The sequence below is a fragment of the Bison bison genome, unplaced genomic scaffold, assembly GCF_000754665.1.
Source record: "Bison bison bison isolate TAMUID 2011002044 unplaced genomic scaffold, Bison_UMD1.0 scf7180017864373, whole genome shotgun sequence".
In the NCBI taxonomy this organism is placed as follows: Eukaryota; Metazoa; Chordata; class Mammalia; order Artiodactyla; family Bovidae; genus Bison; species Bison bison.
Window position 1 is genome coordinate 1,718,647 of NW_011494945.1, and position 26,101 is coordinate 1,744,747.

A 26,101-nucleotide genomic window follows, 5' to 3' on the forward strand; every position below is an offset into this window, starting at 1 on the left:
ATGAGGAGGATTAAGTGAGTTCATCTAAATAAAATGCTTAGAACAGTGTTGGCACATGAGTACCTTATGAATACTTGCAGTGATCATCATCAAGTTATTTAGAAATCTATGTGCCTACATTAGATCTACAAAAATGCCTTCAAAAATTGTTATAATAGTGTGCCTCCACTTAAACAGTGATACAAAAATAACCCTGTGAAAAATATTTCTCTGAGTTAAAACCCTTATCCAAATAATATCCGTCATGTTATTTAATATTCATCATGTTTTGTCTTACCTAAAGATTACATGGCAGATTTAATTTTGAATTTGGTACCAGTAAAGCTTTTCTCTCTTGTAGAACAGATATCTGTTTCTATAAGGTTTTGAAAATTATAGACCACTTTTTGCCTTGAGGAAGAATTGGACAAGAGAGTTAAAGTCTAGAACGTTTGGAAGAACCTAAAGTTTAAGTGCATATGTTGTCAAGATACGTGTGTTCTATAAGCAACCAAATGAAAATAGAGTTAAATTTTGTTCATGGAAATTAAGGAGTCTCTCAGGATGAATGCCTCAAGAATAGTCACTGGTACATAGAGTAGAGACGATCCAGGGGGACCACAGTGAACAGAGCCAAGATTTTCCTCAGAAAATAGACATCCACAGACATCTCAGAGTAACTGTGACGCCCCCGCTTCTGCCACTGCATGGCACTGAGCACGTGAGTGTCTGATGATACAGGGCTGCATGCTGAGGGTTCTCCTCACTCAGTGCCACCACAAACATAAAGACAAAGCCTCTTCCATTTAGTCAGTATCCATTGCTTTACTTTCAGAGCTGAGAAACTGCTTGCCTCAAGACTAGTTCTCACAGAATTTGATTCTCATGTCATTTTTCTCTGTCTATAACACAACATTTAGCTCAACATAGAATAAATACAGCTTGTAAGCTACCTGTTTAAGTATCCCTCTAATGAAACAAGGAGCCTGTTTTCATATGTATAGCATTCTGTGTTAATAAGGCAGGATTGAGTGACAATAATGATCAATTTTAAGTACAGTTTTATTGTATGATGATTATTACCTTGTGATTGAAAATAATTTTGGGAGATGAAGCAAAAGAGAGAACACACAAGTACATTGAATATACATTTTGAAACACTTTAAGAGGAAAAAATATATCAGGATATATGCAATGGGCTTCTTTTATGAGTCCATGGTATTTTCCTTTGTCCGGTATTTTCTATATTTAATATTATTAGACCACCATTAAATCTGGACCAAGAGCATTTGTCAACAGTTGAAGGCATTTTGTCTTTGGTCACAGCTGCAGTTTGAGGTTATTCAAGATGACCCTATGCTCAAAGGGTAGCAATAAAGTGCCCTTTACCCTCTAAGAATCTATTCAAACAACTAATATACATGTTTAGTGGAAAACAGGACAGATGGTAATATTAGCCACAGAGAAGTTCTTTGTCATTGCTGACAACTAGTATTCAGCTCTAGTCTAGATAGTACATACGTGCCAAAAAAAAGCTCCATTCTAGAAGACCAAAGAGCTTCATACATGGTTTTACGTTAAGATGGCAAAGAACATTTAAGATCTTAGAATATTCAGAGACATGCGTATAGGACTGATCCAGAGAATTTGCTCAACCGTAAAAGGCTTATTTACAAAAGAAGGATGCACTGTGCTGTCTGATGAGGATGCCATGGTGCACAGGTGTATTAACTATCTTCTGAACCCCTAATGAAATGACTGAAAATGGATTGTTTTAAAGGCACACACTTATAAGACAAAAACATGGGATAAGAGAAAATAGCAACAAGTCACTTAAGCTAGAGAGCAGATGTAGACATGGAAACCCATTTAACAAACCCCAAAATGCTGAGTCTTAAAACCAGCAGGGGGCAAAGTTTAGAAGCAATACAGTTTTCCACCAAAGCATTCCCAAAATGTTCAAGTATTGACCTCACTATTTATCCCTGGATTTGGGGAGAAAACATGAGCCTAATAACAGGAAGATTGATTAAGAGCAATTAGATACCCTCTGCTGCTAAGTCGCTTCAGTCATATCCAACTCTGTGCTACCCCATAGATGGCAGCCCACCAGGCTCCCCCGTCCCTGGGATTCTCCAGGCAAGAACACTGGAGTGGGTTGCCATTTCCTTCTCCAATGCATAAAGTGAAAAGTGAAAGTGAAGTCGCTCAGTCGTGTCCGACTCTTAGCGACCCCATGGACTGCAGCCCACCAGGCTCCTCCATCCATGGGATTTTCCAGGCAAGAGTACTGGAGTGGGGTGCCATTGCCTTCTCCATAGATACCCTCTAGATCCCCTCATTCATCCATACAGCTGGGATCACTGACATTTTACTCCATAATTAAGGCAAGCAGAGTTAGTGAACTTGGGAACTTGGGGATAAGAAAGAAGAGAAGTATCACACTAAAAATAATGGGTTTAAGTGAGAGTTTACATGTGAAATGTTGAAATTCACAGCCTTCTTCCTCATTTAAGAATCTTGACAATCTAAGAATCTTGACAATCAGAATCTTTCAGGGAAGATATTCAGAAAGTCTTTGGGGAATTTGATCAATCCAAAAATGAAGATCCAAATGATACAAAGTTCAAGGATTCCTTAAAGAAACTGCCTAGCCAGATCACCCTGGAGTAAAGAGTTCAATGACCCATTTCTTACATGCTCACAAGCTCCTTACTCATAAATATAAGTAGACAAAAGATTAACACATGTTTAAGGCAGACATTTAATTTGGCATACAGACCAAAACCGGAAAGTAATATTTTTAGGAAACACAGTCTATATGAAGACATAAGGCAAGATTTTGTCTTAGTGGAACTAGAAGAGTGTGCTCTATAAAACAGGTGTATCCAGAGAGCCAAAGAAAAAAAGAATGCCTAAAAATTAATATTATAATAGCAGAAATGAAAAACTAAATAAAAAATTTGGACGATAAAGTTGAAGCATTATCCCAGCTATTAGAGCAAAAAGGTGAGGAGATGGAAAATAGATTTTTTAAAAAAATTTTGTAAGGGTCCTATTTCTGAACAATAAGAATTCCCTAGTGTGAGAAAAATTTTTGATGGAGGTGAAAAATATCAAGGGGATATTCTCAGAATTAAAGAACATGAGTTTCCCAACTACGGGGGCCACTAAGTGCCGAGTACAATGAGTAAAAATAAAATTACATTCATTAGGAAATTTTACAACTCTTAGGACAATGGAAAAACCTAATTCCAGAGCAAAAATGCAAATTTCACAGATTAGAAAAAGTATCAGAATAGCATCAGAAATATTCTAACTTACATGTACTCTTTCTCAAGAAACCTTTGAAGGATAAAGTACTGAAAACCGAACAAGATAATTATTAACTCAGTGGGAGTAAGAATTTGTGCAAAAATGGACACAATCATAGTATACTACATGACTCAGCTGAGAATGGCACTACGTAATATTATATATTAATGATAGTCATAATAATCAGTATTGATCTAACTGTGTTGAAAGAATGGGATGACAGAAAGGTTTATATGATAAAAATAGTGGAGAAGTAAAAGAGAACTATGGAGAGGGAAATGGCAATTCACTTCAGTACTCTTTCCTGGAGAATTCCATGGACAAAGGAGCCTGGCGGGCTACAGTCCATGGAGTCGCAAAGAGTCAGACACACTATCACTCACTCAAAAGAGAACTAAATAAAGCCTTCTCTTCCAGAGGGAAATTAATATACCTAAAATCAAGAAGTCAAGCAAAGGTAATACAGGCATGATATTAATATTTTCAAAAATGGTAAAAATGCCAAAATATTCAGTTAGAAAAGTTGAAAGTTATTGTTTCTAAGGAGCTGAAAATGGTGCTGGAGTGGGTAGGCAGCTGCTGCTTTCCCTAATAAGCCCCATAGCACTGTCTCTTTAAGATACGTTCATTTGTTCTCTTAAACAAAATAAAACCTGAATAAAAAAGAAAATACTAGCCTAGTCTTAGATGTCTTGGAGTTTACAATCTAAAGAAGAAGACAGATGTGATACAATTACATAGATATGTAGCTAACTGCCAGTTGTGCTAAATGCTGTGATTGAAATTTCTTGTTTAATTTCATGTAAACCCATATGGAAAGAGTGCTGGCTTAGTGTACCAGGGGAATCAAGTAAATTTTCCATGAGAGAGTGACATGTTGGCACCATATGTGGTAGATGGCAACTTGGCAAGCAAACAAATAAACTTCAAAGAGTAAGGAACCCTCAAAAGTGGCTTCTTTTGGGCTGAGATAATTAACCACAGGATGCCAGTGGGAGCCTTGTGTTTAATGACAGGATGGGCCACGGTGACCATGTGAGGACCAACATTCACCTGGAATAGTTTTTAAGCCAATTTTTTCACTCTCCTCTTTCACTTTCATCAAGAGGCTCTTTAGTTCTTCACTTTCTGCCATAAGGGTGGTGTCATCTGCATATCTGAGGTTATTGATATTTCTCCTGGCAATCTTGATTCCAACTTGTGTTTCATCCAGCCCAGCGTTTCTCATGATGTACTCTGCATATACATTAAATAAGCAGGGTGACAATATACAGCCTTGACATACTCCTTTTCCTGTTTGGAACCAGTCTGTTGTTCCATGTCCAGTTCTAACTGTCCTGACCTGCATACAGATTTCTCAAGAGGCAGGTCAGGTGGTCTGATATTCCCATCTCTTTTCAGAATTTTCCACAGATTGTGGTGATCCACACAGTCAAAGGCTTTGGCATAGTCAATAAAGCAGAAATAGATGTTTTTCTGGAACTCTCTTGCTTTTTTGATGATCCAACAGGTGTTGGCAATTTGATCTCCTGAAATTACCTTTACTGTTTAATCAGTTCATGGAGACTAACTCTATTGGTTTTAGTAATATAAATAACCACCTGGAATCATAGACTGGGAGGACCTATAAGGACTTCAAAGTTCATGTATTCTTATCTTATCCTCTCCTTTTGTAGTCAAGAAAACTCAGGAGGTTCAGTAGTCTCCCCAAAGTGTCACAGATATTTTATGCTAGGGCCTAAGCAAGAAATCAGATCTCCAAGTTCCTTACCTGGAACTCTTTACCACAATTATAGAGAAATATATAGCTTGGTCTTTTGAGCAACTAAAATCAAACTAAACTAATTATCACAGAATTATTGAAAAACTGAAGACTTTATTTTATTTGTTCAATAATGAAGGAAAATGTTGTGAAAAATACTATTTTTTCTATTTGAATTTTCCATTATTGTCTAAATTTAGTACCTGATAGCAACTTAAGGGTGATTAAACTCTTCTTTAAAAAATAAATAATTTGTTAGTTTCATAATTATGTAAAAATCTAGTGGTGATAACTTGTTACAATATTTCTAAGAAATACCTATAAATATTGCAATATGTGTGACTTACATTCTCACTCTGTAATCGCTTTGCATTTACAGTGGATACATTTTAATAGTTTTGTTGTTGTTCAGTCTCTAAGCCATGTCCAACTCTTTGTAACCCCCATGGATTGCAGCATGCCAAGCTCCTCTTTCCTCCACTGTCTCCCAGAGTTTGCTCAAATTCATGTCCACTGAGTCAGTGTTGCCATCCAACCATCTTATCCTCTGTCATCCCCTGCTCCTTTTGCCTTCAATCTTTCCCAGCCTCAGGGTCTTTTCCAATTAATCAGTTATTTGCATCAGGTGGCCAAAGTATTGGAACTTCATCTTCAGTATCAGTCATTCCAACAAATATTCAGAGTTGTTTTCCTTTAGGATTGACCAGTTTGATCTCCTTGCTGTGCAAGGGACTCTCAAGAATCTTCTCCAGCACCACAATTTGAAAGCATCAGTTCTTCAGCACTCAGCCTTCTTTATGGTCCAACTTTCACATCCATACATAACTATTGGAAAAACCATAGCTTTGACTATATGAACCTTTGTCAGCAGAGTGATGCCTCTGTTTTTTAATATGCTGTCTAGGTTTATCATAGCTTTCCCTCCAAGGAGCAAGTGTCTTTTTAATCATATGTTAAACCCATTATTCTGTCTTAAAATGTAATTATGCTAATGAAACACATAAATAAATATCTTTCTTCCAGAGGAACTTTGAAATTCAAGACAGCATTTACATATCACACACACACATACACACACACTTCCCTGAGTTCCCTGAAGAAAGAACATTTATAAGTTAGGAGGTCTATTTTTGTCAAAACGGGATGCTCACACTGCTGCACCAGGACTTTCTGACATTTTAGTCAGGTCCACAATGGTCGGATCTACATCAGCGTTTTGGGGTTTTGGTGCGTTTCAAGATCCCATGTACTTGTACTCTTATTCAAGATTCACTGCCACCCCAATAGAAGCTTAATACAAGTTCAGAGAACAAGGCCAATGTAACTAAAAAGAGATTTTCATAGGCTTCATTTTTTTCCCCTCTAGTAGGAAAGCTTTGTAATAACTAGCTCAGAATATGATTTCTGATTCTAAGATCCAACTGGAAAGTTCCAAGAAATATTTATAGTATCTCAAGGAATAATTGAGTCATGTTGACTCTCTGGTCACAAAGATTCTCAAAATTACATATTGGAAAAAGAAAGAAGCACATTGATGTGATGATCACTGGAAACTGTATTAGGTCACATGATACTTATAAAATTTCCCTTGGGTAATCAAGGTATCTATGGTTTGGTACAACAATTTTGAACAACAATAATTTCTAAATGTATGTTTTGTGAAGTTCACCATGTTTTCAGGTCCCAGATAGAAAGAGTGACTGAATTGTGTTCCCCTGTAATTCATATTTTGCAGCCCTAGCATCCAGTGTGACTGTGTTTGGAGATAAGGCTTTTTAGGAGTTCAGTTCAGTCTCTCAGTCATGTCCGACTCTTTGTAACCCCATGAATTGCAGCACGCCAGGCCTCCCTGTCCATCACCAACTCCCGGAGTTCACTGAGACTCACGTCCATCGAGTCGGTGATGCCATCCAGCCATCTCATCCTCTGTCGTCCCCTTCTCCTCCTGCCCTCAATCCCTCCCAGCATCAGAGTCTTTTCCAATGAGTCAACTCTTCACATGAGGTGGCCAAAGTACTGGAGTTTCAGCTTTAGCATCATTCCTTCCGAAGAAATCCCAGGGCTGATCTCCTTCAGAATGGACTGGTTGGATCTCCTTGCAGTCCAAGGGACTCTCAAGAGTCTTCTCCAACACCACAGTTCAAAAGCATCAATTCTTTGGTGCTCAACTTTCTTCACAGTCCAACTCTCACATCCATACATGACTACTGGAAAAACCATAGCCTTTTAGGAGTTAATAAGGTTAAATAAGGGTTTCCCAGGTGGCACTAATGGTAAAGAACTCTCCTGCCAATGCAGGAGACATAAGAGATGTGGGTTCAATCCCTAGGTGAGGAAGATCCCCTGGAGGAGGACATGGCAACCCACTCCAGTGTTCTTGCTTAGAGAATCCCATGGACAGAGGAGCCTGCTGGGTTACAGTCCATAGGGTCGCAGAGAGTCAGACGTGACTGAGGCAACTTAGCACGATTAAGTAAGGTCATAAGACTGGGGTCCTAATCCAATAGGATTAGTGGTGTTATAAGAAGAGAAAGAGAGAGAGGTCTCTCACCAGGTGCAGGTACCCTGAAAAGCCCATATGAGGACACAGTAAGAAGGCAGCCATCTGAAAATCAGGAAGAGAGATCTCACCAGAGCTTGACTGTGCTGGCACTATGACCTCAAACTTGTAGCATCCAGAAATGTAAGAAAATAAATTTCTGTAGTTAAAGCCAAAAATCTATGGCATTTTGTTATGGCTGCCAAAGCTAAGAAGTACCACCCAGATGAAAAGGAGATACTGGAGTGCTGTGGAGAAGTTCACATTAGGTACAGTACATACCCCAAGACTAGAGTTAGAGCAGAATTTGGATGAGACCAGGGATCTGAATAAAGACAAGACTAACACAATAGATGGAGCAGAGTCAACAACTAAATAAGACTGAACCAGGATTTAGCATAGTAAGGAAGAGTTTAGATTTTGAACTTAAACTAAGGCAACTTTTCTCTCTACCTTCTACATGGTGCAAGAGTTTTAGGTTACTTAACTACCACATTTTAATACTGGTGCTTCACAACTAATCCTACAGTAGAGATAATAATGCTTTATCACATAGCCATAGGGAAAAATGATTATTGTAAAATAATAATAAACAGGGCCTTCCAGGTGGACTCAGGGGGTAAAGAATCTGCCTGCACTGCAAGAGATGTGGGTTCAATCCCTGGGTCAGGAAGATATCCTGAAGGAGGGGATGGCAACCCACTCCAGTATTCTTGCCTGGAGAATCCCATGGACAGAGGAGAAACCTCAATTAAATAGAGTTGGGAGATCCAAGAGGGTGCGCTCATACCTTGCAAATGTAGCAGAGCCACAGGAAGAAGAAAAACTCCTTTGCTGACAAGGACTCAGCCAATGAAAAGCAATGGACTCTCTGTTACTACAGCCCTCCCACCTTCCTTTTCCTCTTTGCATAAGCATTCTCATTCCCTTGCTGTTGGGAGAACTTGCATGTGGCTTGCAATGGTTGCAAACCCTGAATTGCAATTTTCTGCTGATCCTGAATAAACCCATCTTTGTTGCAGCCTATTAGTTTCAGGTCATTAGTATTTGGCAGTGTCACAAAAGAGTCGGACACGACTGAGTGACTAAACAACAGCAACAACAGGCACATGTTGACATCTTGGAGAACTGTAGCCACGTATAGTAGCCAAAGTCAGAGAAGTTGGAGTCTGAACTAGTCTACATTCATTTTTCAAGCCCCAAATATTAATTGCCTACTTACTATCTGCTGGGCTCTATTATAGGTGCTGGAGATAAAGCAGTGAGCAAAACAAAAACAAAACAAAATCTACCTTCATGAAGCTTACATCCCAGAGAGACTTAGGAGTCTTAAGTCAAGACAAGATCCTGGGGTTGGTAGACTCCTAAGTCCCCAGCCATATCCCATATCCAAAAAGGTCTTGTTCTGGGCAACTCACACAGTCCTTGGGAATGGCTAAATATATGTTAAAAAAAAAATGTGCTGTCAAGTAGCTTGTCACATATCTGGCAAATTTTACTCATTTCTTTTTTAAGTGTGCATGGAGGACTCTTGTTTGACATAGCATTTTCCATTACCCTATTCTCTAAGAGCCTTGCTTCTCTTCATCTCTTTCCTCTAGAGAGACATATTTATATAAAGACAGCTTTCTTATCCTAAAAAGAAGTATACCTTAATCTATCCATTGTCCAGTAATGTATAATTGATTTTCCTGAATCTTGTGTCAAATATATTTCAGCCTGAAAAAAGGAAAACACATCTTAAATTGGGAAGCTAAAGCTTCACAACAATACCCTTTTAAAGGGGTCCCTTCCTGTCACGAGCTCCATTTCTTAGTATTTGTGGACATCTGTTTAGGACAATCTGGTAACCTCCTAGGGTCAGGGGGTGGGGGTTGTTCTCACTTTTCCAGTTACCATTCATCTTCCCCTCCTTGATTCTGAAGGCAACTAAAATGACTGGATTCTTGCTGTGTAAATAATTGCAGAGTAGGTTTTGTTTGGATTGGGGGCCGTTTACCATGTTATCTGTTGTGGCTGTCATTTTGTCATCCATTGTCAGGGCTGATCTGTAAATGGACTTGGTTATGATTCATAAACTGTTTCTCACATCTAACATCCATTCTCCTAGACACATTTCTACAGTAACAGTGTAACAAAATATGTTGTGCTTTTGTTGCTTTGGAAATATACCTTATTTTCATTTATTATTTTGACGTAACCTGAGTTCATGTATGTGCAATCCAAAAGCAAAACAGCTGAAAGAAGCACTGGTATCAGCTGCCTATTGTTGTATGCTTAAATAAAAGAAAGGAAAAAGTAAGAGTTAACTGTTTTGGCAAAATGTCAATGAATATGCAGTGGTGGTAAATAAATAACCTCTAGAAACAATGCTGAAAGCAAACTGGACTTATTCCAAATTTTTTTTTTCATGTTTAAGCAAAGTTTAGGGTTTCTTTTTTCCTTCCTATAGAAATGCATAAATGCATCCGTTTTGCCCAGATACAGAAAACTATTCTTACTTCAGTAAATTTCCTTCTTTTGGTTTATCATGTGGATCATGGAAAAGCATGATTTTACGGAGTTTGTTGCTTTTAAATTAAGAATGTCAAATACATACAGCCTTTCAAAGAGCAAAAAGCTTTACCAAGAGTAATTCTTCTGTTACAAACTAGAACACCTCTCACAGGACTAACTCCTTTGTTAGTAAGATAAATTCTAGAAATGGATTTCAGAGTAAAGACCTCAGTGTTTGTTTTTATTCCTGTGAAACCAATAAAGTGCTGACAAAGAGAGCTATAATGTGCCACCATAGTTTAGAAATAAGGTACATTTCAGAGTGTTCTTTATTGCCTTTTGAGGATTGAATATTACTACCTTTAGCTATGCGACCATACAACACGCTGTTTTACAAAACAGTAGCCTGGACGCTTAGCTCCCATTTGAGCCCCACCTGCATATTATATACACTCCTTAAAAATGTCAGACGTTTGGAGTGGTTATAATACTGTGTCATTATGATCCCACAGGTTTAAGTCTGAAATACACTCAACTTAAAAAAATAAAAAGATAAGTTTTTCCGTTTCTTTTTATGCCATTCTATTTCCTATAAAATTGCAACCCTATTCAAAAGGCCTATTTCAAGTGTATTCTTTTAGATAATAAATGAAAACATTATTTTAATACATACTTCCTTGAATCTGAATGTGAAAATCTGTAGTACTTCACATTCAAACTATAATAGAATCACATTCCAGTTCTAAGGACAGCAGGGGAAATGTGTAGGAAAATATAGCATAACTCTCAAGCCCTAGTGAAATGCCTCCTTGGTTGTGAGATACACGCAGATGGGCACAGGCGACTGAAACAAGAAATGGGAAGGGAGTTTGTCACTAAATCACTGAGCAGAAGAAGCCTTAGAGCAGGATTCTCAGCTCTGGGTGCACAAGGGCATCCTCAGGGGCCACACCAGTTCTTGAGAGTGACTAGTAGCTAAGTTAAGACCATAGAGCAGATAGGTATGTAGGACATAAACATAGATTTATAACCAAGAGCCTTCCTCTGTGCCTTTTTAAAAACTTATAAATGTTCAACAACTATATCTCCCTTTGTTTTGGGAGGTGGCATGGGATGGGAATGTAGATGTTTTATCATCTACCCTGGGTAGGCATCCACTAAATGTTTTGTTATGCAGCTCCATTTCTAGCTGCAGCCCTTTAGCTTTAGTTGAAGGTGGCAAGCGTGTATGTCAACAGTCTGTGTGAATGCAAAACTCTTGTGAAAAGCAAGACTGGCTCTTTCAAAAATGTTCTCTTGGTTCTGATTAAAAATCTGTTTCCACAAATGCTACAAGTGTCTTTTTCTTGCAACATATCCATTTATATTTTCAACAGCATTTGTTGGTCTTTCTTTAAAAAGTTCTTCATTCAAGGACCACATTGCAACCAAAGATCTTTTATGTATAATTTTGTAGATGATAGACATTTGAAATTACTGTGGCAGGGGTTTTCACATTGTTTCTGCTGATCTGATAAAAATCATAGTGCCAGAAAACAGCATGAAGAGCATAAATTCCTCAGAATCTGTTTGAAGCACCCTTTTGAAATAAGAATTGCTATAAAGAAGCATTTTGGAATGAAGTAAGGATGGAGTGAACAGTCTTTGAGGTGAAAATACAGTTCTGTAAAACAAACGTATTTCTTTGATGGAGACTACATACACTGTGTTTTAATTTATTTATCATTATTACTGTTTTTAAGATTTTTTTCTGCCACCACCTACATTACGGCCCCAGGAAGCCCAGATGAGAGCCAGTAGAAACAACTCCATGTGTGTTTCTGGCAAACTGCTTCAATATATTTCATTATAAGTCTTAGAATAAGAGTTTAATAAAGAGGTGAAGAAACACTGAAGGCTGAAGACTAAAAAATTCAGAGAAAGAATCTCTTATACATGATGGCCTATCAGTGCCAGCATTAATCAGTAAACCAGTGGCAGCTGTGTTATTTATGTGGAAACAAAAATCGTTTTTATATTACTTTTGCTACAGACAATAACATTCCATAGGCTCATCACATTTTTAATCTTGACTTCAGGAAATTCCTGTTGTGGCAATTTTTAAAAGAAGAGTTCCACTTATCTTTTTCCAAGTAGCTCCTTCTCTTCCTTCTGTGTCCTTCCCCCGATATCCACCCTCCCCAACCCAACTTCACCCACCCTCCCACTTCATAAAGGTGTTTATGAAGTATGGAAGCAGTTCTGTCTTGCTGTTGTTCTGAGTATTCTTAATAAATGCCTCCTGTATTTCAGAAGTGTCTGAGGAGGTCAACTAATACAATATCACTTTGATTGCTTATTTGAATTTTGGATGAGAACTCTGAACTGATTCCCTGAATTTGTCATAATCATAATTTAGTGATCCACAGCTGTGTCATAAATTTAAGGCCTTTCAAGAGTATGTTTGTTATTACAGCTCTTAATATCAAATAACAGTGTCCAGAAGATGTCCTCTTCTCCATCTCCACTTTGCTGACTCACTAATGGGTATTGGTCTCAAATTTTCTTCTTTTATTTCCAGTTAAAGATTATAGTAACAGAGCAATAGAAAAGTAAGACCTTCACCTTTTTCAGATATTATACATTAATCTTCATAAATCTTTTCTCCCCCTTTTCAGTCTACCATTTTACCATTAGAAGTCTGTATATTAAACTGAAACCCAAAAATGGCGTTTCAGAACTTAACATCCTTCAATGGCTATTATCCACTTTGCACTTTCATAATAGAGAAAGGTGATATGAGGAAATCTTGAACTAAATTGTGAAACTTGTCCCAGCTAAATCAAATAATCAATGGGAACAATAACATTAAGATATGCCAACTGAAATGAGTTAATATATTTTGGTAAAAGTGGTTATATTTAATAGTTTGTATTACCACCAAAAGGAAAAAAAATCATTGCTTACATATGAACTTTTCACTCAAATTATTCACTAATCTGTTTAACAAAGTGTTTGAGAGCATTGAGCATATTCTAAGCACTTGTCTAAGAAGTAGAGATTTAACAGTAAATAAGATAGGTTCATGGGGTCGCAAAGAGTCGGACATGACTGAGCGACTGAACTGAACTGAAGATAGACATAAGATAGAAAACAGTAAATAAGCTTCATGGTGCTTACAGTCTGAAAATAAAGAGACAAGAGCATCTATATGACAGGGACTTGGATTGGAGAGAACAGGTTCTACAGGCTCTAGGGAAAGGACATCTAGGGAGAGAACAGTCAGAGAGATCTTCCTGAAGGAAATGACATCCAAGCTGCAATTGAAAAGAAAAGGAGACATCAACCTGATTGTGATAGTGATCTACTGCTGCTGCTAAGTCGCTTCAGTCGTGTCCGACTCTGTGCGACCCCATAGATGGCAGCCCGCCAGGCTCAGCCATCCCTGGGATTCTCCAGGCAAGAACACTGGAGTGGGTTGCCATTTCCTTCTCCAATGCATGAAAGTGAAAACTGAAAGTGAAGTCGTTCAGTCGTGCCCGACTCTTAGCGACCCCATGGACTGCAGCCTACCAGGCTCCTCTGTCCATGGGATTTTCCAGGCAAGAGTACTGGAGTGGGTTGTCATTGCCTTCTCCGGATAGTGATCTAGGCAGAGGATAAAGAACCTAACGTAGTCAAGGAACTGGAAAAAAGCCCTGGATGAATGAATGAGCAAGGGCACAATGGAGTGAAGACAGATGAGCTTGGAGAGCAGGCAGGACCCCACCCCGTAGGGTCACAGTCAGAGGGACACAGGATGGGAGGCAGTTTGCTGACCAGAGGTACCTGTGGGTATCCAAGTGAGGTTGCGATAGTCAGAGCCTGCATTGCAAAAAAAAAAAACAAAAACAGGATGATTTGGCTTTGAGATATATAATTTAGTAGGTAACTATGAAGAAGTAGTTAAATTTCTTGAAGTTTCCTGGCTAGTTTTCTAGAAAATTCTTTAACTTCTCTCCTGCTACTTTTATTTCACTGAATATAGTGATATCTGTAGCTCTGTTTCTCAAAAAAAAATTTCAGTATTCTATCCTTTAAGCATTTTATTGATGAATTGAAATTTTCCTATTCTAATTGCTCATCTTTAATTACTTTGCACTTTTTTCAAAGAGAAATTTATATAACTAAAAATGTTGTGTCCTTTCATGAAGAAGTACAAAAATAGAAAATATAACAGTCTCTAATATTACACTGAGAGTCCATTCCATAGAAGTTTAATTCCCCATGCTTGTCAAAAGTTGTTAAAACAGTGCTTGCCGTTTTTGAATATAAAATGTGGGCAGACATGTACTAATATATCAAAAAATGACACTTTGTCAAAGAGGGCTTTCACGGGAAATGTTCTGAATAAAATGTTTTCTTTTTAAAAGAACCCAACCTGTTTAACATTCCAAAGCAAACACAAAAGAATGCAAAATGCCTGAACTTACTGCCAGTCACAACAGTCAGCTTCATTTACTCTTTAATACTTTTTTTTTTATATTCCAAAAATTGTTCCCCAAAAAACTATCAGTTTTATTCCATGATAACCCTGGTTTGAAGTAAAATAAAAGTAGCTCTGACCCTCCTCAAAATGGATTCTTTTCAGAATTACTAGCACTTCTAATAGTATAAAGATGATATAGTTGGCTATGTCTATCGTTAGACTCAGTGTAATTATATGTGAAGCAACAATTCCCTTATCTATTAGGAACACTTGCTGCAGCAAACTGCATTTCACTGTCTGGCAGATGAAATACTGAATTAAAATCTCAAACTAGTTTCTCAAGTTTTTTTTTCCCCCAGTCATTTAAAAATCTTTTAGCCTAGGGGAAGGTGGTAGCCAGAAAATAATGGGAAACAGATGGTATTTAAAGGTTTGAGCAAGATGAACAAAGCAGATGTGTTAATATCTTTCTAGTCCTCAAATTGTCCTCTCCATTGTGATTACTTTGAGACAGTTCTAATCCTTTGAACCTTCTGAGGATGTTCAGAGTTAAGATAATGGTTGACAGTTGAAATGCTAAATGATAAATCAATACATAATTGTCTTTGATCACAATCTCATATTATCTTATCTAAACAGGATAGATAGTTTTTATATGTTACCTACATTCTTTGCAGAGAATGCACCCAAATCTAGCTCTTGAGCAATAATATCTATTATTCATTGTTTAGAGAACCAGGGAGAAGGACTGAAGGAAATAGAAGCAGATGCCAGTTGAGGTAACTGAGATACAGTATAACTTGAAGGCATATTGGAATGCCATATAATAGCATTAGTGTAAAAAGATGAGAAATATTTTATACAATTTTATTTGATGTGTAAGCTGAGTCAGATTTTATAGCCTGCTCTGAATTAAATTCCTAAAATGTCAGGGTGAGGGAGAAGGATGCAGATGGTTTGAACTAATGTTAGAGAATTGTAGAAACAGATTCCCCCAACTATAAGCATTCATTGGAGAGCAGAAGGCCCAGGTTTTAATAAAATATTAGAAAAGTCTGCATATATCAGTATGAGAATATATTAATATTGGGAACAACAGATGTATTTTTGCTTAGGAAGTTAGTTATATGTCATATGTATAAAAGAAACATCAATGGCATATCAGTATTTGATTCTACTACATTGGCCCTGCCAGAGACCCCTCAGTCATGCCTAATATAAGTGACTCACTATGGGTTCACAACTGAAACCAACAAAAGATGCAGACTGATTCTGATTTCTTTTGTATCAAAATCTATAGCACTTTTTGAGCTATTTTATAAATTAATTTCAAAATAGATGAGGCAGTAACACTGAAGTTTAGCTAATTATGTTTAAATTAAATATAAGCATTTAGAATAACCACTTTAATTAATACAAGACTTGGGCAATTAATCATTAAAAGTGGAATTGGTAACTTGAGATTTATCACTCTAAAACCACTTGTATCACATTTTTAATGAATTCTTTCCTCTACTTCAATGGAAGATAAAAATATTTCTCCCCAAAGTGGCTGCTAATAAAAAATAACCCTTTCTTGGGTCACGGTTTTCAATTTGATATTGAATCAGAGCAAAAATATATACTTACATGCAAAAGTGTAGTTACTGTTTGCTAAACCATTTTCAACTTGACTTATATTTTAGTTCTATAAATGCCTAAGAAAGTCCCTAATAATTGTAGTAACATTTATTACTGAAAAAGAAAATGGATATATTTTGGTGTTTTTTTTGTTTTTTGTTTTACAATTTTATAGATGAGACTCTGATGAAGAAAATCTAAATAATTTTGTGATTTAATTTTTAATTAAAATGGTATATAACAATTTCAATTGCAGTTGGATGTGAGGAATAACACTTTGAATAGCTTCAGTTTGTAAATATTTATACTTCAAACTTTATTTTTGTAAGAATATACAAATGTATTGATATAATCAAATTTGTATATAAAAATGTATATTTAAACAAATAATTAGCTAATTCTTTTTCTTACATTTCAGCCTTCATGTTTCCTTTAATTATAGTTGATTTATAATATTATTGGAGAAGGAAATGGCAACCCACTCCAGCATTCTTGCCTGGAAAATCCCATGGGCCGAGGAGCCTGGCATGGGATCGCAAAGAGTCAAACACAACTGAACAACTAATACTTTATAATATTATATTAGTTTCAGGAATATGACATAGTGATTCAATATTTTTATAGATCATACTCCATTTAAGGTTATTATAAAATATTGGCTATAGTCTCTGTGCTGTACAGTATATCCTTGTATCATTTATTTTTTACACAGTAATTTGTACCTCTTAATCTACCCCTTCTTGCTCCTTTCCCACTGGTAACCACTAGTTTTCTATATCCATAAGTCTGTGTCTGCTTTCTATATTCATTCCTTTTATTTATATTCCACATATAAGTGATATCATGCAGTATTTATCTTTCTCTGTCTCACTTATTTCTCTAAGCCTGGATCAACTGTCAGATCTATCCATTTTATTGAAAATGGTGAATTTTCATTCTTTTTTGTGGTTGAGTAATATTTCAGTGTGTGTGCGTGTGTGTGTGTGTGTACCACACCTTCTTTATACATTCATCTGCTGATGAACACTTAGATTGCTTTTGTATCCTGGCTACTATAACTATATAATGCTGTTATAAACATTAGGGTGCATATATCTTTTCAAATTAGCATTTTTGTCTTCTTCATTTATATATCCAGTAATGGAACTGCTGGATCATGTGGAAGTTCTATTTTTAGTTTTTTGGGGGAACCTCCATAATGTTCTCCATAAAGGCTGTACCAGTTTACATTCTACCAACAGTTTAGGGTTTGCATTTCTCCACATTGGCTGGCTTTTCAGTACAATGTAACTATCATTTAGCACATTTACCCTGATCTCGTCCCATCACTTCGTGGGAAATAAATAGGGAAACAGTGGCTGACTTTATTTTCTGGGGCTCCAAAATCACTGCAGATGGTGATTGCAGCCATGAAATTAAAAGATGCTTACTCCTTGGAAGGAAAGTTATGACCAACCTAGATAGCATATTCAAAAGCAGAGACATTACTTTGCCAACAAAGGTCCGTCTAGTCAAGGCTATGGTTTTTCCAGTGGTCATGTATGGACGTGAGAGTTGGACTGTGAAGAAAGCTGAGTGCCGAAGAATTGATGCTTTTGAATTGTGGTGTTAGAGAAGACTCTTGAGAGTCCCTTGGACTGCAAGGAGATCCAACCAGTCCATTCTGAAGGAGATCAGTCCTGGGCGTTCTTTAGCAGGACTGATGCTAAAGCTGAAACTCCAATACTTTGGCCACCTCATGTGAAGAGTTGACTCATTGGAAAAGACTCTGATGCTGGGAGGGATTGGGGGCAGGAGGAGAAGGGACAACAGAGGATGAGATGGTTGGATGGCATCACCAACTCAATGGACATGAGTTTGAGTAAACTCCGGGAGTTGCTGATGGACAGGGAGGCCTGGTGTGCTGCAATTCATGGGGTCACGAAGAGTCAGACACGACTGAGTGACTGAACTGAACTGAACTGAACCCTGATACATTGTAAGTGCTTAATAAATGTTTGTAAATTGAGTGAATAAATATATTGATATATTTTAGAAAACATCTTTTAGGACTTCCCTAGTGGTCCAGTGGTTAAGATTCTGCACTTCCAATGTAGTGCACATAGGTTCGATCCCTGGTTGGGAAAGTAGGATCCTACATGCAGTGCAGTGCAGCCAAAAAATATCTACAAGATTTTCTTTTAAATTCATTTATTGCTATATCTTGCCTTCTTCTTTCACCTACTCAGAATAGCTGATAAAGCTGAAGTGCATCTACTTACATCTTTGAAGGCAGTATGTTTTTTCTATTATCTATTGCTTTTCTGTGTTCTAGAATTAGTACAAATGTTAAGGATCTAAAAGAGAGCAGGGCCTTCGCTGACTGAGACAGGATGATTTAAATGCAAGTTAGCTCATTTTTTTCCTTGTACTAAGTACCTGCAGTTACTGATTGTCACATTTTTCTTCCATTGTAAAAACTGAACTAATTGAAGGTACTACCCTTAGGGGACGAACTCTACAGTGTAATGAATGTTGAGTGCCCTCTTGAGTTTAACATGTTAATTATTCATAATTATAATGATTTCTGTTTATTTGGGAAATTTAGAAATCTGGCTTATCAAGCAAATTTAGAAGCAGAGTAGTTGAGGTTTGGTTTGGTTTTGTTTTATATTAACATCTCAGCAGGTGTTTGAACATACTAAGACGTTCTCATGAGCAGTGGAGCCAGTTTTGTTTTGTTTTGCTAACAAATGGATACTAGTGATGTGTGCCATGTCCTAAAATAGCTGAATGAACTTTTTTCTACTCACTTTCTGGTTTCTCCAGAACTATTTGGGTGACATTGGGATTGTGAAGGGAAACAATGACAAGGATTCAAGTAGAAAACTGGAAATAATGTATGAAAGTGTGTTAATCAGAGAAGAACTAGAGTAGGTTTGGTAGCTGGCTACTAGCCAAGTATATAAAATTTTAAAGTCTCCCTTTCCTTGACAGAGGGCTGTATGTGTGTGTGCTTTGCACTCTTAAGTATATTTGCATCCAATGGACCCACATAAAAGATGGATATTCTGGCTATTTTGGATTAAAATAATCTATGTCTACTATTACCAAATACATATTAGTGATAATGATGTATTAGGACTGGGCTCCTACAGTCTATTTAGACTTCATACTCATTCTCAATAATAGCCTGAAATGACAATGAACTATTGCTTTTTAAAGAGGAATTTGGTGTCACAAGTCTGTTTCATTGCAATCTTTTTCATTTTCCCATCACTTTCTTTTTTCATTTTTCCCATACAATGCTTTAGAGCCAAACATGTACTCTACATGTCTACTCAAGTCTCCTGGTAATCTATCAATATATCCAACTTAGGAAGAAGCAGCAATTGCTTAATATATTCAGGTAGCAGCAATGGTAAGAATGATTGATGGCTAATCATCATATGGTTGTAAAAAAATCAGTTGAGATATACAATATATAGCATTTTTAAAAAGAGTGCATTTAACCACCTCAACCTAAAATCCACAGAAGCCAGATCAGAAACAAGAACATTAAGTGAAAGTACATGTGGGTAGCCCCCAATTTACAAGTGCATCTCTGATCAAAGCAATTGCATATTCCAGGGTCAGGCTCAAATATGAGCTCTGTTCTTCATCAGTAAATCATTTAATAAAAAGACTGGAAGTACTGTTTTTAAAAAATGAAATTTTCTGATCATACCTAACATGCTTCTTCCAACACTGAGTTTTTAACCACAGCTAAGGAGCAGAGAAAGAAAAAAGATTAACTGGAAGATTGCTCTGCTTCTGTCTCTACCCTTAGGTACTAACAGAGTGAGGGACAGGCCAAAAGCACAGCAGTAGGTGTGGAGAGGCCATGGAATATCCACCAACCAGATAATCATCGCTGGAGTAACTGGAAGCATCTGAATGTAGGTATGTGTCCCCAGGGCTTCTGCTTGCTCCTGCAATCCGTTGTCTAGCTTTCCCATCCATTATGCACCTGCTGTCTCATCAGCCTTTTGAAAGCACTACTTGGCAGGACTTGGGTGTTCACACATATGTACACAGCCACTCAGAAAAGCAGGGTGGCTCTTCAGTGGGAGGTCCTGTCTCCTCTCTAGTTTTTTAAAACATTCTACAAAATGACTTTCAACTGCCTCCTGATTCTGTATTCTCAGCGTTCCCATATAGAAACCTTCTTTCCCACTAACACTGAGCCTTGGTTCCTGAGCACAAAAGGCTTTTGTCTTTGCTATCCCACCATCTGAAATAACTTCCCCCAGATCCTCTGCTGGTTTTAATTCTGTTTTCCCTCTAGGACTTAAGTCAACTCTTACCCACATGGGAACATCTTGCTGATTCCCCATCCCAATTATTTCCTTTTTCAAACATCTGTAGGCCTAGAAGTCATACCTCTCCTCTGGCATACAACTTGTATCATGTATTACTGTTTCCTTCTTCACGTATTTATCCTCTGCCCTCAGTGTAGCTGTTTATTTCTGGAGAGGCAAAATCTGTTGCATTTTGTACCAGAGACCAGGACCAGCGGAAATGGACTTATAGAGAGTTACTGTGATGGAGTAAGGCTACCAAAAGGAGTAGTCAAGAGCCCAGACTGCCTGAGCTTGAGTTCCTGCTCAGTCAGATACTCACTGTGTGACCTTGGCAAGATTAAAAAAAAAAAAAAAAAACTTTCTATGTCTTTACTTTCTCATCTCCAAAATAGAAATAATAGTAATATACCCATCTCCTTAAGTTGTAAAGTTTCAATGACCTAATAAAAAAAATCTTAGAATAGTGTCTAATACATATCAAACACTCAAAAAAGCATTACTTATTTATTTGTATATACAATAATAGTTCATCTCATTTAATTTCTCAATAGTACTAGCAGATAGATGGCGTGATTCATATTCTAAAAACTGGAAACCTTGTGACCCTTAGCAGTCAGGTTACTGCCTAAAATTGAGAGAAGCAGCACAATGAGAACCAAGAGTTAGATCCTAAACCCTTGGCTGTTTTTACTTTCCACCTGTTTCACACAGGTGCCTGGGGACTAGTTCATATTGATGATATAAAATGTATTCTTCTCTATTCTTATAGTTTAAGCCATATTCTACTCAACAAGTTTGTCTAGTCCAAGGCACTGAAGAAGAAAGATGGAGAAAATGTGAAGTGTCTATTCCTCCTCTAGGATGTTTTACAATCTAGATGATTCAAATGATGAAGCAAAGCAGAAACATCTAACACACTTTTTTAACTTTTCATGTCTAAATTCCTTATAAAATTGGCTCTTCCATGGGCCCTCCCTCACCCCATGTAATAAAGTAGGTTGGATACGGTATCATTGTCTACAAAAATAACACTTTGGGGTTTGGTGGAATGTGCTACTTAAGAGTAAACTATAAAATTTGTGAATTTTAAAATTGTTTTAGTTTAATTGAAATTATTTTGAAGAATTTACAAAGAGCTCTGTTAAACTTGGCAGACAAGCCTCTCTTGGAATCTCTCTATTTTCTAGGAAATTATCAACAATTCTTGTTCTTCTCACTGCCAAAATTCCTTGGCGGCTGTTACTTCAAGAGTGACAGAGAACTATAGCACTTAGCTCTGTGCTAGGATGTAATAGATGATTGATAAATCCTTGGTTAAGTTGAATCTTGTCACCCTACTGACAAGAAAGCTAAAATTCAGAGAGTTTAACTTGTAAAAATCACACAGCTGGCAAGGAAGAATTTCCAACACAAGTCCAGAGAACCAAGCAAATGATAGCATAGTGATGGCGGTGAAGCAAGGGCTCAGTTCAGAGGCAGGGACTATGCCACCAAATCTCAGACGCATCATAAAACCTCTTCATGCCTCGGTTTCCTCATCCCATGACACTATTAGGAGGATCAAAATATTTGAAATTACCACTGACATTATAGACATATAGTTACAGATCTGGTAAAGATAAACATTGAAACAGTGGAGAAATCCCCAAATGATTTGAAATTCCTAGTGGGTGATGGGAGGAAGGTAGAAATACTGAAAGGAAGCAAAGACAAAGCATGAAGAAATAACCATGCATGTGGAGGTCATGGTTTTTTTTTTCAAGGTCATGTTTTCATGGTCTGGTTTTTCAAAGTCAAAACCAGATATCAGGTACAACTTGAGTGCCATTAATTCCTCTGAAAATCTTTTGAAGGGATTGTTTCAAGAAGTAGCAGACAGGATCCCATTGAGGCCTATGGGATGCTTTAGGTACATTGGGAGCTGGGCACTTACTTTTTGAAGCTTCTGTTTTAAGTACAGTATTACTCTTAATCCTCCAAAGAAGCAGCTTGCCACACAACCACTAGAAATCAGACTGTTGCATATGGATGTCTGGTTCTTAGTTTAGCGAACACATTTAGAAAAGATGACTCTGGTACCAATGCTGACCCAATGCTGTTCAGTAACCAGTTACCAAGTGGCAGTTGTTGTTTTAGTTCTAAGTTATGTCTGGCTCTTTTGCAGCCTCAGGGGCTGTAACCCACCAGGCTCCTCTGTGCATAGGATTTCCCAGGCAAGGATACTGGAGTGAGTTGCCATTTCCTTTTCCAGAAGCTCTTCCCAATACAGGTATTGAACCCGTGTCTCCTGCATTAGCAGGAAGTTTCTTTACCACTGAGCCACCAGAGAAGCCGTCGAAGTGGCAGTTATCATGTCCTAAAATGTAGATATAATGGCCGTAACCACTAAACTAAGAACCAGACATCCATATGCAGCAGTCTGATTTTTAGTGGTTGTGTGGCAAGCTGCTTCTTTGGAGGATTAAGCGTAATACTGTCCTTAAAATAGAAGCTTCAAAAAGTAAGTGCCCAGCTCCCAAAGTACCTAAAGCATCCTATAGGCCTCAATGGGATCCTGTCTGCTGCTTCTTGAAACAATCCCTTCAAAAGATTTTCAGAGGAATTAATGGCACTCAAGTTGTACCTGATGTCTGGTTTTGACCTTGAAGATGTTGAAGAAAGTAAATGTATTTGATGAGTTATTAAGCATGTGCTTCAGTTATTATGATAGTAAAAACAGCTCAGTTTTGTAAGACTGTGAGGTGCTTTCCATTTCTGAACATTTAATTGCATGCCTACTGAGTTTGGACAAGTCATTAATCTCATATAATACATTTATTTAGATTTAAGAAAGTTACCCACATTTTTTATATTCTTTTGTTTACATGCTATGTTCCAGAAAGCATCTGCCAGTTTTTTGTGTTTTTTTTTTTGTATTTTAATAGGTTAAAATGGAGAACAGCTAACCTAGCTGATACTTTGCATAGTATTCAAGGAGTCAAAGAGAAATTAATAAACCACTTTCATAAGTGTGTTTTGTGAAAGCCTACCTAGAAGAGACTTCCAAGATTACTGCTGATATGAAAAAGCTATGATGATAAGCTTTCAGTTTAGAAACTATTCAGTTTCATCTGGCCAATATCAACTGTCAAGTATTACTAAAACTGTAGGCCTATGATGATAACATATTGAACTTTTCTGAAATAACATCCTTAATATTTGCAGTTTAGCATTATTGTTAATTGTTAAGCATCTTGATGGTAGAATGGGTAAAGATAATGATTTCAATAATACAGCAACAAACTGCTAATTTGGGGAATATTTTTAAGGTCTTAAGTTATAAAAGTATTTCATAAACTATAAGTCACTATAAGAATATTATTTTAATAATAATTTCTCATAATTCCAATTATGTTTTTCTGAAAAGTACCAGAATATAACAGAGAAAAGTTTTTCTACCTCCATTACTTAAAAAATATTCATACACATGGGTTCCTCAGTACATAGTAGGATGGTACTCATTTCAGAGGAGACTCATGTGAATTATATTGTCTTCCATTCATAGAGGGCCTGCTGTATGCTAGACACTTTAAAATAGATTACTCTCAGTCTTCAGAATGTCCCTGCAAGGACATTTTTTTTCACCATATATCCTTATATAATTGAAAGTTCAGAGAAGTTAATAAAGAGATTAGTAAACTAGTAAATGCAAGCTCAAATTTTTTAGAATCTTGTTAGGAAGCCAGTTGAGTCCATAATAGATTGGAGGTAATTAAAAAGAAAATTCTGAAGACAAAATAATAATAATACCTACCATTTATTGATATGCCAAGTATTGGGCTGGGTGCCCTAGGAACTTTAAATTCATCTACTTAATAACCAGCTCAAAAGAGTTCAATCATTTCAGATTTTTCAAATTAAGTGGATATTTTTGAAGTTTTTTTTTAGTTCAAATATAATTGAAATACAGTGTTATATTTGACACCTGTGAATATTATGAAATGATCACCACAATAAGTCTAGAACCCAAAGCTATCGTTGACTACATTCCTTATGTTGTATATTACATCCCTGTAGCTTATTTATTAACTGGAGGTATGTCCCTCTTAATCCCCTTCATCTGTTTTACCCACCTCTGTCACCTTGCATTCTGGCAACCCAATGGATGTATCTAAGAATCTGCTTTCATTTTGTTTTGTTGTGCTTGTTTGTTTTGTTTTTTTAGATTCCACATATAAGTAAAATCTTATGGTAATTGTCTTTCTATGTCTGGCTTATTTTACTTTATCAAAAAAACCTCCAGATCAATCCATATTATCACAAATAGCAAGATTTCTTCTCTTTTTAATTGCTGAGTAATATTCCTGTGTGTGTGTGTGTGTGTGTCTATGCAACATCTTTATTAATTAATCTGCTGATGGATATTTAAGTCACTTCCATATTTGGCTGTTGTAAATAATGCTTCCTAGAATATTGATGTGCATATGTACTTTTCAAATTAGTGTTTTTGTTTTCTTCCGGTAAATATCCAGAAGTGAAATTGCTAGGTCATATGTCAGTTCTTTGCCCTGCTTCATTCCGTATTCCAAGGCCAAATTTGCCTGTTACTCCAGGTGTTTCTTGACTTCCTACTTTTGATTTCCAGTCCCCTATAATGCAAAGGACATCTTTTATGGGTGTTAGTTCTAGGAGGTCTTGTAGGTCTTCATAGAACCGTTCAACTTCAGCTTCTTCAGCATTATTGGTTGGGGCATAGACTTGGATTACTGTGATATTGAATGGTTTGCCTTGGAAACAAACAGAGATCATTCTGTCGTTTTTGAGATTGCATCCAAGTACTGCATTTCAGACTCTTTTGTTGACCATGATGGCTACTCCATTTCTTCTAAGGGATTCCTGCCCACTGTAGTAGATATAATGGTCATCTGATGTAAATTCACCCATTCCAGTCCATTTTAGTTTGCTGATTCCTAGAATGTTGACATTCACTCTTGCCATCTCTTGTTTGACCACTTCCAATTTGCCTTGATTCATGGACCTGAAATTCCAGGTTCCTATGCAATATTGCTCTTTACAGCATCAAACCTTGCTTCTATCACCAGTCACATCCACAACGGTATTGTTTTTGCTTTGGCTCCATCCCTTCATTCTTTCTTGAGTTATTTCTCCACTGATCTCCAGTAGCATATTGGGCCCCTAGTGACCTGGGGAGTTCCTCTTTCAGTACCCTATCATTTTGCCTTTTCATACTGTTCATGGGGTTCTCAAGGCAAGAATACTGAAGTGGTTTGCCATTTCCTTCTCCAGTGGACCACATTCTGTCAGACATCTCCACCATGACATGCCTGTCTTGGTACAGGTCAAGACTAATAGAGTTTTGCCAAGAAAATGCACTGGTCATAGCAAACACCCTCTTCCAAAAATGTAAGAGAAGACCCTACACACGGACATCACCAGATGGTCAACACTGAAATCAAATTGATTATATTCTTTGCAGCCAAAGATGCAGAAGCTCTATACAGTCAACAAAAACAAGACCAGGAGCTGACTGTGGCTCAGATCATGAACTCCTTATTACCAAATTCAGACTTAAATTGAAGAAAGTAGGGAAAACCACTAGACCATTCAGGTATGACCTAAAT

At 37.1% G+C, this 26,101-nt stretch overlaps 1 protein-coding gene across 1 annotated transcript in view; it reads left to right on the forward strand.

Moving 5' to 3' along the window:
- Window positions 1–26,101, forward strand: part of HS3ST5 (heparan sulfate (glucosamine) 3-O-sulfotransferase 5) — a 182,706-nt gene that overhangs the window by 43,092 nt on the left and 113,513 nt on the right. The window contains exon 2 of the mRNA XM_010856574.1: window positions 19,967–20,079. The gene's annotated coding sequence lies outside the window, so the exon portion shown is untranslated. The remainder of the gene's footprint in view (window positions 1–19,966; window positions 20,080–26,101) is intronic.